At 40.4% G+C, this 13,758-nt stretch overlaps 1 protein-coding gene across 7 annotated transcripts in view; it reads left to right on the forward strand.

Moving 5' to 3' along the window:
- Positions 1-13,758, forward strand: part of LOC139766293 (uncharacterized) — a 540,727-nt gene that overhangs the window by 37,379 nt on the left and 489,590 nt on the right. For 5 of the 7 annotated variants that reach the window (XR_011716836.1, XR_011716837.1, XM_071694747.1 and 2 more), the window contains exon 1: positions 8,934-9,047. The exons of 1 other annotated variant lie outside the window; for it this stretch is intronic. The gene's annotated coding sequence lies outside the window, so the exon portion shown is untranslated. Of the gene's footprint in view, positions 1-8,750; positions 8,805-8,933; positions 9,048-13,758 lie in introns of those variants that run through there. One more of the 7 variants, XM_071694764.1, reaches the window with a different exon arrangement.

The raw sequence follows: 13,758 nt of genomic DNA on the forward strand, positions 1-13,758 counted from the left end.
TGATTAACTATTATACTTACTCACTGTTTCCCGCATCAGCGAGGTAGTGCCAGGAACCAGACGAAGAATGGCCCATCCACTCGTGTACACATGTATATGATACGATTTTTTTTTTTTTTTTTTTTTTTTCCCGCTGTCTCCCGTGTTTGCGAGGTAGCACAAGGAAACAGATGAAAGAAATGGCCCAACCCACCCCCATACACATGTATATACATACGTCCACACACGCAAATATACATACCTACACAGCTTTCCATGGTTTACCCCAGACGCTTCACATGCCCTGATTCAATCCACTGACAGCACGTCAACCCCGGTATACCACATCGATCCAATTCACTCTATTCCTTGCCCTCCTTTCACCCTCCTGCATGTTCAGGCCCCGATCACACAAAATCTTTTTCACTCCATCTTTCCACCTCCAATTTGGTCTCCCACTTCTCGTTCCCTCCACCTCCGACACATATATCCTCTTGGTCAATCTTTCCTCACTCATTCTTTCCATGTGCCCAAACCATTTCAAAACATCCTCTTCTGCTCTCTCAACCACGCTCTTTTTATTTCCACACATCTCTCTTACCCTTACGTTACTTACTCGATCAAACCACCTCACACCACACATAGTCCTCAAACATCTCATTTCCAGCACATCCATCCTCCTGCACACAACTCTATCCATAGCCCACGCCTCGCAACCATACAACATTGTTGGAACCACTATTCCTTCAAACATACCCATTTTTGCTTTCCGAGATAATGTTCTCGACTTCCACGCATTCTTCAAGGCTCCCAGGATTTTCACCCCCTCCCCCACCCTATGATCCACTTCCGCTTCCATGGTTCCATCCGCTGCCAGATCCACTCCCAGATATCTACAACACTTTACTTCCTCCAGTTTTTCTCCATTCAAACTTACCTCCCAATTGACTTGACCCTCAACCCTACTGTACCTAATAACCTTGCTCTTATTCACGATATGTAGGTAAATTTTCTTCCACATCTGAACTTCTGTTTTGTCAATAATTTTTATGGCACTGCATTAGGAATGCAACCCAATTCCAATGTCAGCACCATTTTTGTTTTGAAGTTCCAGCAAGTCAAAGTAGTTAGAAAAGTTTCATTTAGAGTCAAATAGTAAGCAGGATGGTAAACTGCACAAGCTGCTTTTAGGTGAGATAGATTCAAGTTGTAACAAATTTCTGAAGTTTTCATTTACTTTTTCAGCAATGTGCTGTGATATGAGTTTTGTAATATGCAGAATGGTAAACTGTACAAGCCGCTTTTAGATGAGATAGATTCAGGTTGTTACAAATTTTTAAAGTTTTCATTTGCTTTTTCAGCAATATGCTGTGATATGAGTTTTAGCCAGTTTGTTTTCTAAAATTTTTCTGAGCTTTTAAATGTACACTAGTTGGTTCATTTGTGTGACACTCATTACAGATGCAATTAATTCAGTCTCAGTTTCTTGGATGTGAAAAGTGATTTTCCTGATATTTGCATACACTTTACACACAAAATTTTCACCTCTGTTATCTGTACAGGATTGTCTTTTTTTTTCCTCTACCATATTTTCTGTCCATATATTGAAAGAGATGCTCTGTGAAAGGTATTAAGAATATATGGTGTGGGAGGCAAGTTGTTAGAAGCACTGAAAAGTTTTTATCGAGGATGTAAGGCATGTGTATGTGTAGGAAGAGAGGAAAGTGATTGGTTCTCAGTGAATGTAGGTTTGCGGCAAGGGTGTGTGATGTCTCCATGGTTGTTTAATTTGTTTATGGATGGGGTTGTTAGGGAGGTGAATGCAAGAGTTTTGGAAAGAGGGGCAAGTATGAAGTCTGTTGTGGATGAGAGAGCTTGGGAAGTGAGTCAGTTGTTGTTCGCTGATGATACAGCGCTGGTGGCTGATTCATGTGAGAAACTGCAGAAGCTGGTGACTGAGTTTGGTAAAGTGTGTGAAAGAAGAAAGTTAAGAGTAAATGCGAATAAGAGCAAGGTTATTAGGTACAGTAGGGTTGAGGGTCAAGTCAATTGGGAGGTATGTTTGAATGGAGAAAAACTGGAGGAAGTAAAGTGTTTTAGATATCTGGGAGTGGATCTGGCAGTGGATGGAACCATGAAAGCGGAAGTGAATCTTAGGGTGGGGGAGGGGGCGAAAATTCTGGGAGCCTTGAAAAATGTTTGGAAGTCGAGAACATTATCTCGGAAAGCAAAAATGGGTATGTTTGAAGGAATAGTGGTTCCAACAATGTTGTATGGTTGCAAGGCTTGGGCTATGGATAGAGTTGTGCGCAGGAGGGTGGATGTGCTGGAAATGAGATGTTTGAGGACAATATGGGGTGTGAGGTGGTTTGATCGAGTAAGTAATGTAAGGGTAAGAGAGATGTGTGCAAATAAAAAGTGTGGTTGAGAGAGCAGAAGAGGGTGTTTTGAAATGGTTTGGTCACATGGAGAGAATGAGTGAGGAAAGATTGACCAAGAGGAGATGTGTGTCAAAGGTGGAGGGAACGAGGAGAAGTGGGAGACCAAATTGGAGGTGGAAAGATGGAGTGAAAAAGATTTTGAGTGATCGGGGCCTGAACATGCATGAGGGTGAAAGGCGTGCAAGGAATAGAGTGAATTGGAACAATGTGGTATACCGGGGTCGACGTGCTGTCAGTGGATTGAACCAGGGCATGTGAAGCGTCTGGGGTAAACCATGGAAAGTTCTGTAGGGCCTGGATGTGGAAAGGGAGCTGTGGTTTTGGTGCATTATTACATGACAGCTAGAGACTGAGTGTGAACGAATGTGGCCTTTGTTGTCTTTTCCTAGCGCCACCTCGCACACATGAGGGGGGAGGGGGTGGTTATTCCATGTGTGGCGAGGTGGCGATGGGAATAAATAAAGGCAGACAGTATGAATTATGTACATGTGTACATATCTGTGTGTGTATGTATATATGTGTACATTGAGATGTATAGGTATGTATATTTGTGTGTGTGGACGTGTATGTATATACATGTGTATGTGGGTGGGTTGGGCCATTCTTTCGTCTGTTTTCTTGCGCTACCTCGCTAACGCGGGAGACAGCGACAAAGCAAAATAAATAAATAAATAAATATTTATGTAGGGATACAGACTTCACACTGTATCAAGCTTAGTGCCTGTATCACAAGTTTTTTTTTTTCATGTTGGAGGCTCTAGTCATCACAAAGAAAAGTCCACATCAAGGCAAGGCCTTAATTAAAATATAGAAAGGATTATGAAAAGGAAAAAAAGAGACAGCAAAAACATTTAAGAATTTTTGATGAAGCAAAAACCTGGTTTATGATATGTGCCAAGCCATAGTTATTGGGAAAGGCATGTCAAAGTAGAAATTTCCAAAGCTTGAGGTGTAGGGAAAGAAACTGTTATCAAAACAGCCTACCTGTGAGTTGTCAACCGCCACACAGTAATCATGGGACACAGCAGCTTGTCGAGTATTGCTTGGTTTACCTAATACTGGAGGCACACAAGCCGCCAGCTCTTGGGAGCAAAAACCAAAGTAACACTTATAGAAGAAGGAAAGTCAACCAACTCAGTGGCATAGGACAAGCAGGTCAAGTTTTGAAGTTAGCCTGGAAGGGTTTATAAGTCACTTTTGACTCGATTTTGTCAAGTGAGGCTGCAAGGTAGAATCACTCACGATGTGAGAGCAGTACTCCATACAAGGATGGATCAATCCTTTCTATAAATGGAGCATTTGCTCAGAACAAAAGAAATTCTGACATCTGAAAAAGATTACCAGTTTCTCAGAATGAAACGTAGTTATTTCCATAATGTGGGGCTTCCAAGAAAGAGTGAATGTTACAATAATATCAAGTATGATCATTGAGATAAGAGGTGGAATTACAGAACCATCAAAGGAGAGATGAAAATTGTTAGGAATTATCAATAGAGAAATGGGTAGAAACTGGCACTTGGTGGCATTAAAATAAAACAGATTTCTTCAACCTCATTGAGATATCCCATGCAAATCTGAGTTTATTGAGGAAGTTGTGTAGAGATGAGATGCAGATTGAGTGAGAAAAGGAGCCAAATTGAAGGATGAGGAGGAATGCAGTGTTGAGTTTTCAGCTTATGAGTGCATTTGGTCATTTATGGAAGAGGGGAAATCATTGATAAAAAGAAGAAAAAGTGTACGAGACAGAGTAGACCCTTGAGGGACACTGTTGTCGACGGAGAAAGGTGGGAAGGCTGATTCATCAACAACCACCCAGACTGATCGTGTAGAGAGTAAGCTAGACATAAGGGAACAAAGTGAGGGAGAAAAGTCAAAAGAAGGTAGCTTAGAAAGGAGATCCTGATGCTAAACCCTGTCAAAAGCTTTGGATATGTCAAGGGAAACTACACAGGATTCCCCAAAATCTTCCAGGGATGATGACCAGATGGAAGTAAGATTGGAGAGAATGTCAGCACTGGATCGTGCTTTATGGAATCTATGCTGGTGATCAGAGAGAAGACTGAGGTTCAAGATATATGAAGAAATAAGATTTGAAGAGGAATATAAAGACTTGGGAGATGGAAGATGTCAAAGCACCAGAACCATAGTTAGAGGGGTTAGAAAGGTCACCCTTCTTAGGGATAGGATGTACCAATGCATGCTTCCAAGAAAGAAAAGTTCTGGTTTTTAAATAGAAATGGAAAGGACAAGCAAGAACAGATGCATGTTCAGAGGCACACTTCCAGTACATGGGGATGGATGCCACTAGGTCCATAAGCCTTACTTGTGTCCAGAGAGAGAAGCACTATTTGGACAGCTTAAAGAGATTATGGGAAGGGGCACAGGATTAGTAAGAGGAGCATCTGGGGGTGAAGGAGTGTCAGAGTCATCCAAGGTAGAATTACAGGAGAAATGGCAACCAAACAGAGTTGCTTTACCTATGGGAGAGACAGCTACAGAACCGTAAGAACGGAAAAGTGATGGAAAGGTAGATTGACAATAGTTAGTGATACCCCTAGCTACAGACCAGTGGATGACCAGAAGTTATTGCACTTTCTTTGAATAAAGGATGCTTTGACTCAAGGTAAAGTACTTGCAGTAATTACTGTTTGTGAAAAATCCTGGATAGGAGTTGGAGGAAAGAAAGTTTTTCCAAGCCCCATGTGCCTGATACCTTGCCTGAATGGCCTCAGGACAGGAACCTATGAACCACGGATTGGAAGAGGTTGTCATGGGGAAAGAAGAGATAAATGTTTCCATTCCTTCTACAACAACCTCTGCTGTGCATTTGGCAGAGACAGAAGCATCATCAGATAAGAGACAGTAATTTAGCCAAGGTGAAGTCAAAAAAGAATTTTTGTAAGTTATTGCAGTCGTCTTTGCTGAGGTGCCACTATTTATATTTAAGATTGATTGCTGGTAGGGAAGTGTCATTGAAATAGATACATTTATGAGTGTGGTCAGATGAACTAACTTGAAGCAAGATTGTTTTGTTACAGCTCAAAGGATTAGAGGTGAAAAACAGATCCAGAACATTAGGGGACTGGTCAAAGCAATCAGGAATGGGATGGGAGTTAATTTGCTTTAGATCATTGAGAATGGAGAATGAGGGGGCTTCAGTCCTTCCAACCATCTGTTTGGGAGGAATTTAACTATTCCCTGCAGTGACATTCAAATTCCCTGTGGAGGGGATCTCATCTTATAGGTGAGAGGATTTCACAGTCTTGTGACAAGAGTTTAGATCTTTGAAGGAAGATAAAAGATTGTAGAATTAGGATAGCAGTATGTCCTCAAGGCTTGCTACAGGCATGTTGGTATTGGAACATGCACGGACACCTTTGATCGGGAATTGTGAGTAGAGATTATAGGTGGATATGAAGAAAGGACTAGCGAGAACATCAGTCAATTGGATCTCGGAGAGAAGTAAGATATTAGGAAAGGTAAAAGACAGATGGTGTTCAATAGATGAGAGGTTACAAGAGACAACACGAATGCTGTTATAGTGAATTGAAAAAGCTAGGTCTATCAGAGAGGGAAAGATCTTGGGAGGGACTGGTACTACTCATATCTGAGTCCTCCCTCTCATTGGCATTAGAGTCAGGTGGAAACTTAGATTCTTAGCACCCCATGATGCCAGGAACTTGGTGTTATAGGATCCTCCAAAATCTTTCATAGATGACCAGACATCACAGGAAAAGATATCACCAGTGGCTCTCACCTTATGGAAGCCATCCTGGTGATCATAGAGAAGATAGTAATAGTCAAGATGTTTGAGGATATGGGAGTTAAGGTGGGATTCAGAGACCTTGGAAGTGGTAGATGTCAAAGCAACAAGACTATAGTTAAGAAGGGTTAGAACAGTTATCCTTCTTAGGGATGGGATGTACCCATGCTTGCTTCTATTGAAAAGGATAAGTTGTGGATTTTAAACTGAAATGGAACAGATGAGCAAGGACAGGTGCAACTTCAGAGGCACAGTCTTTCATTTCAAGGGTTGAATGCCATCAGTTTCATCAGCCTTGCTCGTGTCCAGAGAGAGAAGCACTTTTCAGACAATTCAAAAAGAGATTATGGAGAGGGGCATAGGATTAGTAACAGAAGCATCAGGGTACAAAGAAACATCCAAGTTAGAGAAGAAAGAGTGTGGGAAGTTAGAGCAACTGAAGTTGTCAGCGATACCCTTAGCTAAAGACCAGAAAGACCTATCAGTGGATGAAGAGGATTGGATTGGATTATAAGATTTAGGCTTATAAGCCAAGCCCTGGAGCATCTAAGGCTATTCAGCGTTCTTAATAGTTTAGAATGTTCTACTTTAGAAATTCCTTTTAACCCAAATAAATGACCAATTTCAGTTTTGATAGAACGAGAAAGGAAGAACGAAAATTATTGGAGAGAAAATAGGCTGCATGTGTTCGTCTGGGAGCTCAAGCTTGACCTTTGCAGCATAGTTAAACCTACCAGGGAAAAGAAAATCCTCGCTGCCATAGCTCAATCCATCATTACTCCCCGCAAATCCCACCACCGCTTTAAAGTCTATGAAGGTCGGGGTTTGCATGAAGAGTAGAGGTTATCGTGTTTCCTTTGATTAAATGAACGCTTTGCCTCAAGGATAATGTACTTGCAATGATTACAGGCTTTGATAAATAGTGAGTGGGAGTCACAGGAAGGAGAATTTTCGAATTGAAGCCCCATTTGCCTGAATGGCCTCAGAACAGGAACGGTTGCACCATGTGGATAAAGAGGTCCTGAGGAGGGATATATGCTGTCATTCCCGCAACAACAGCCGCTGCTATTGTGGCATAATCACGACATTAGACAGTAATCTACCCAAAGCAAGTCAGATGATTAATATACTCTGTTACTCTTACATTATTTTAAACGCGAAAGGTAAAATGTGTATTTTCGTATTCAACTTTCAGTGACGAATAAAATCAGAGTAATGAAATAACTTTGTCAGTTTCACCACCTCGATACACTGACACAACGTTTATAATGAAATTTTCTCCATCTGCAAAAGCTTACTGATTTGTTTCAGCGAATAATACATCATTGATTTTTACTAGCAGCTGTATTATCAAGAATCACAAATAAAATTTCAATGAAAACTAGTCGTCCGTAGCATAATTAACATACCTCAACTGAAGTTGCATCAATTATATGAGGATTTGTCTTATAGTGGTAGATTAATTCTGTGTCCAAATAATTTGAAAACCTTTTAGCTTTAAGCTTATCACTTTCGCAGCAGCTTCATAATTCACCTTTACCCCTTGAATGTCCATATTATCCAGACGACCTCTTCCCCCTTTACCAAATCTTGGCTAACATCCTGCAGGCCGCTTGAAATATGTAAAATTCGTTGGGAGATAGTTTAATGCCATGGGAGTGGAAGAGAGCAAATTTAATGCCCATATTCGAGAAGGGGGACTGCAGTGACCAGTACCTCCAACGAATGTAGACTACATGCATAATAAAAGTGATAAGGGATGGCGTATGGATGATTACCTACAAAGAAGACACAAAAAGAAAAAACATGGGCTCAGTTGAAGGTCGTTGGTAACATATCTTTGAGACTTGTGTGATAGACAAGTTTTAGACAAAAGATGAATAGTTAGTTTGTTTTATTGGACTGTAAGAAGGCGTTTGACACCGTTCTACAGAAGTTAGGAAGATAGGATTTTAGAAAGGGGTGAATGAGAAGACCCCTTTAACAGAGTGAAAATATTTAGCTGAATAATCTTTCCATGGATGATGATGATGGAAGGCGCATGAGAGAAGCATTTTTCAGTTGATTTGTAGGTCACCAATGCATGCCGTTGAGATAATCATTAGGACCATAAGTATTCCTGATCTATGTTAATAACACATATCAAAGACCGGATTCGTTCTTGACTATATGTAAAGGCAAGTAAGGTATAACTAACATTGCATCAACTTATCGAGACAAGCTTCACTGTTAAAGGGATGACGTAGCTGAACGAGTCTCAACTTATCGAGACAAGCTTCACTGTTAGAGGGATGACGTAGCTGAACGAGTTTATTTCAAACAAATGAATTATATTTGGGACACTTGAAATAAGGCCCAGATGTGAATAATCTATGTAATGGCTTTGGAAGTCTGGGGGTCGTTAAAAAGGTGGAACCCTACAAATGTAGATTTCCCGCACCAGAATGTACGTACAAATGGGTACATATGCAATTTTCGGTAAAATGCATAGATATGTTTACTGCTTAAGGAGTTTGCCAAAATAAACACATTCACACCCACAGGATGGTGGCGGGCTGCGTCCGGCAATTTGAACACAGACGGCAGCAATAGCAGCAGATATCTAACATCAACCAATACCTGTAAATTTAATCAGTAATTCGAAATGAATTGGTTCATAGTGATTTTATTTTATCTACTTTTGACGTCTTTTTGATGCAGTCTGTGCATTCCTTTCTCCGAGGACAAACTGACAATATAGAATTTAAAGGGAAATAAGTGACCATTTGTTTACTGACAACGTGTTGTGGTGGACCTCGTCCCATAACGTCCTGATCTTTATTGTTGTTATTATATTTTTGGCGCCCCATATATTGTTATCGGTGGTAAGGTTGTTTTCCAGCATAGATTTCATTTTACGTATTGCTGGCAAGTTTAGGCGATTGTTAAGTAGTTGAGTGTAGGGTGGCCGTTGTGGTACTCAGCACTGATTACTTTCTGTGTGTTACGGGGAGAGACTTTTACACGTGTTGCTCCGTCTCTTAACATTGTGTGTTATCATGTATGTACTTCTTTATTTGTACACACACACACACACACACACACAGCCTAATATATATGTGTTAATAGAGACACGCAAACAACTAGAATGGATTATTTAGTTCATGGCACCTCTTAATTCTCGTATGTTCTGATATAATAAGTTAATTATAGCCAACATGAATATGATGAATAAGTAGCTTAATGGGTTGAAATTGCAGTTTCGGACATCCACCAATTTGGAAGTTAAAATTGTTTTTCCATGGTTTTTGATGTTTTTTTTTGCATGATTCTGACCATTTCTACTGCACATCGCAGCTTCTTTCATACCCCATGATATAAGAGGGGTTTTTGGAAGGAGGAAATCACAGAAAGTGGTGATTTGCAATAGAATTGAAGGCCAGAATCGTTCAGAAGACACCAAAACCAAAGGATAAACAATTTCAGCCAAACCAGACCTAACCATGCAAGTCTAACCTAACCTACCAAAATTTGATATGTATCCGAAACGACAATAATACTGCTTAAGGGCTCCACAAAATTAATTTTGGAATGTCGCAGACTTTTGGTAGCTTTGTATTGTGTGTGGAAAAGTAAGGACGAGAGTGTAAGTTAGATCTTGATCATATTGCCCTGTTATGATAGATAAGGTGATAATGGTGAGGGTTGTAAAGGTAAGGAAATTGTAGGCATGGTGATTGATTTACCATACCCAATTTTTAGTAGCCATTTACCTTTATAGTTTAGTAAATGAGTGGTTGTTATGATCTCTCAATTACACGTAGTTCCTGGGTATTGTGTACATTTGTGAACAGAATCATATTTTAACAAAAGTATCAGGGTTTGTGAACATCTGCCACCATGTGGTAGGATTCAGTAGTTGACATTAGCTTTGATGTGTTTTGATTATAACCTTAGAAATTGATAAATCTCTCTGATGCTAGGGGATTGTAGGTGAGGTTTTCATTTTATGATTAATTCAATTTCATATTAATCTACATAATTAGGATTTTCATGGCCCTCTCCACTATTGTTTGATACTGTATGACAAGAAAATGAAAGTCTCTGGAACCAGCAACCAATTTCAGATGTGTTGGGGCTTTTATAATTTTACCCAGTTAAGTCGGTAAGTTGACAATGGCAGGGGTTAAAAAGATAAGGAAAATGTAGGGTTGATTAATTTACCATACCCAACTTTTAGCAGCCATTTTCCATTGATTTTACTAAAAGAGAAAAATAGTGGTTGTGATTTTGCATTTGATTGTAGCTGCTGGTTAATGTGAGCATTTGTGAATGAAAATGTGTTTTATCAAATGTGTCAGGTGTTGAGAAAATTTGTCACCATGTAGTAGGATGCAGTACGTGACATTAACTTTGATGTTTTAGATTATAACATTAGAAACTGGTAAATCTTGTTGCTAGGGAACATATGTAAGGTTTTCAATTTAGAAATAGTTTATTTAGTTTTCTGTTAATGTACTCCACATATTCCAGATTTTCAGAGCCCCCTTCATTATTATATATAATGATAGGATGAAAAAAAAGAAAGGCTCTCTGGAACCATCAACCAGTTCAAGGTTTCTTGTACTCCTAAACACACAAATGCACTGAAATGCATTTGTAATTCTGTAGGAGACCATGTTCATTAATGAAATTGGTGTTCATATTAGCATTGCATTGCTTTTATTTGTTAATTTATTATACTTTGTTGCTGTCTCCCGCTTTAGCGAGGTAGTGCAAGGAAACAGACGAAAGAATGGCCCAACCCACCCACATACACATGTATATACATACACGTCCACACACGCACATATACATACCTATACATTTCAACGTATACATATATGTACATACACAGACATATACATATATACACATGTACATAATTCATACTTGCTGCCTTTATTCATTCCCATCGCCACCCTGCCACACATGGAATGACAACCCCCCTCCTCCTGCGTGCGTGCGAGGTAGCACTAGGAAAAGACAACAAAGGTCACATTCGTTCACACTCAGTCTCTAGCTGTCATGTATAATGCACCGAAACCACAGCTCCCTTTCCACATCCAGGCCCCACAAAACTTTCCATGGTTTACCCCAGACGCTTCACATGCCCTGGTTCAATTTATTGACAACATGTCGACCCCGGTATACCACATCGTTCCAATTCACTCTATTCCTTGCACGCCTTTCACTCTCCTGCATGTTAAGGCCCCGATTGCTCAAAATCTTTTTCACTCCATCCTTCCACATTCAGTTTGGTCTCCCACTTCTCCTCATTCCCTCCACCTCTGACACATATACCTTCTTTGTAGATCTTTCCTCATTCATTCTCTCCATGCGACCAAATCATTTCAAAACACCCTCTTCTGCTCTCTCAACCACACACTTTTTATTACCACACATCTCTCTTACCCTTTCATTACTTACTCGATCAAACCACCTCACACCACAAATTGTCCTCTAACATCTCATTTCCAACACATTCACCCTCCTCCACACAACTCTAACTATAGTCCACGCCTCACAACCGTACACCATTGTTGGTACCACTATTCCTTCACACATACCCATTTTTGCATTCCGAGATAATGTTCTCGCCTTCCACACATTTTTCAACACTCCCAGAACTTTTACCCCCTCCCCCACCCTGTGACTCACTTCCTCTTCCATGGTTCCATCCGCTGCCAAATCCACTCCCAGATATCTAAAGCACTTCACTTCCTCCAGTTTTTCTCCATTCAAACTTACCTCCCAGTTGACTTGTCCCTCAATCCTGCTGTACCTAATTACCTTGCTCTTATTCACATTTACTCTCAGCTTTCTTCTTTCACACACTTCACCAAACTTAGTCACCAGCTTCTGCAGTTTCTCACATGAATCAGCCACCAGTGCTGTATCATAAGCGAACAACAACTGATTCACTTCACAAGCTCTCTCATCCACAACAAACTGCATACTTGCCCCTCTGTCCAAAACTCTTGCATACACCTCCCTAACAACCCCATCCATAAACAGATTGAACAGCTATGGAGACATCATGCACCCCTGCCGCAAACCGACATTCACTAAGAGCCAACCACTTTCCTCTCTTCCTGCTCGTACACATGCCTTACCTCCTCGATAAAAACTTTTCATTGCTTCTAGCAACTTGCCTCTCACAGAATATACTCTTAATACCTTCCACAGAGCATCTCTATCAACTCTTATCATATGCCTTCTCCAGATCCATAAATGCTATATACAAATCCATTTGTTTTTCTTAGTATTTCTCACATACATTCTTCAAAGCAAACACCTGATCCACACATCCTCTACCACTTCTAAGACCATATTGCTCTTCCCCAATCTGATGCTCTGTACATGCCTTCACCTTCTCTAACAATACCCTCCTATATAATTTCCCAGGAATACTCAACAAATTTATACCTCTGTAATTTGAGCACTCACCTTTATCCCCTTTACTATAATAATAATAATAATTATTAGGGATAGGGGAGAAAGAATACTTCCCACGCATTCCTGACATGTCGTAGAAGGTGACTAAAGGGGACGGGAGTGGGGGGCTAGAAACCCTCCCCTCCCATATAGTTTCCCAGGAATAATCAACAAACTTGTACCTCTGTAATTTGAGCACTCACCTTCATCCTCTTTGCCTTTGTACAATGGCACTATGCATGCATTCCGCCAAGCCTCAGGCACCTCACCATGAGTCATACATACATTAAGTATCCTTACCAATCAGTCAACAACACAGTCACCCCCTTTTTTAATAAATTCCCCTGCAGTACCATCCAAACCCACTGCCTAGCCGGCTTTCATCTTCCGCAAAGCTTTTTCTACTTCTTATCTGTTTACCAAATCATTCTCCCTAACCCTCTCACTTCGCACACCACTTCAACCAAAACACCCTATATCCTTTCCAAGCTCATCTTTTGTTTCCCCTTTTAGAAAGGAAGAATACAAGGAGGGAGGGGTTTCTAGCGCTCCCATCCCCTTTAGTCACCTTCTATGACATGTGAGGAATGCGCGGGAAGTATTTTTCTACCCTATCCCTAATAATGATTATTATTATTATTATTATTGTAGTAAAGGGGATAAAGGTGAGTGTTCAAATTACAGAGGTATAAGTTTGTTGAGTATTCCTGGGAAATTATATAGGAGGGTATTTTTAGAGAGGGTGAAGGCATGTACACAGCATCAGATTGGGGAGGAGCAATGTGGTTTTAGAAGTGGTAGAGGATGTGTGGATGTTTGCTTTGAAAAATGTATGTGAGAAGTACTAAGAAAAACAAATGTATTTGTATGTAGCATTTATGGATCTGGAGAAGGCATATGATAAGAGTTGATAGAGATGCTCTGTGGAAGGTATTAAGAGTATATTCTGTGAGAGGCAAGTTGCTAGAAGCAATGAAAAGTTTTTATTGAGGATGAAAGGCATGTGTACTGGTGGGAAGAGAGGAGAGTGACTGGTTCTCAGTGAATGTCGGTTTGCGGCAGGGGTGCATGATGTCTCCATGGTTGTTCAATTTGTTTATGGATGGCGTTGTTAGGGAG

Source organism: Panulirus ornatus, chromosome 4 (genome assembly GCF_036320965.1).
Source record: "Panulirus ornatus isolate Po-2019 chromosome 4, ASM3632096v1, whole genome shotgun sequence".
NCBI classification, from domain to species: Eukaryota; Metazoa; Arthropoda; class Malacostraca; order Decapoda; family Palinuridae; genus Panulirus; species Panulirus ornatus.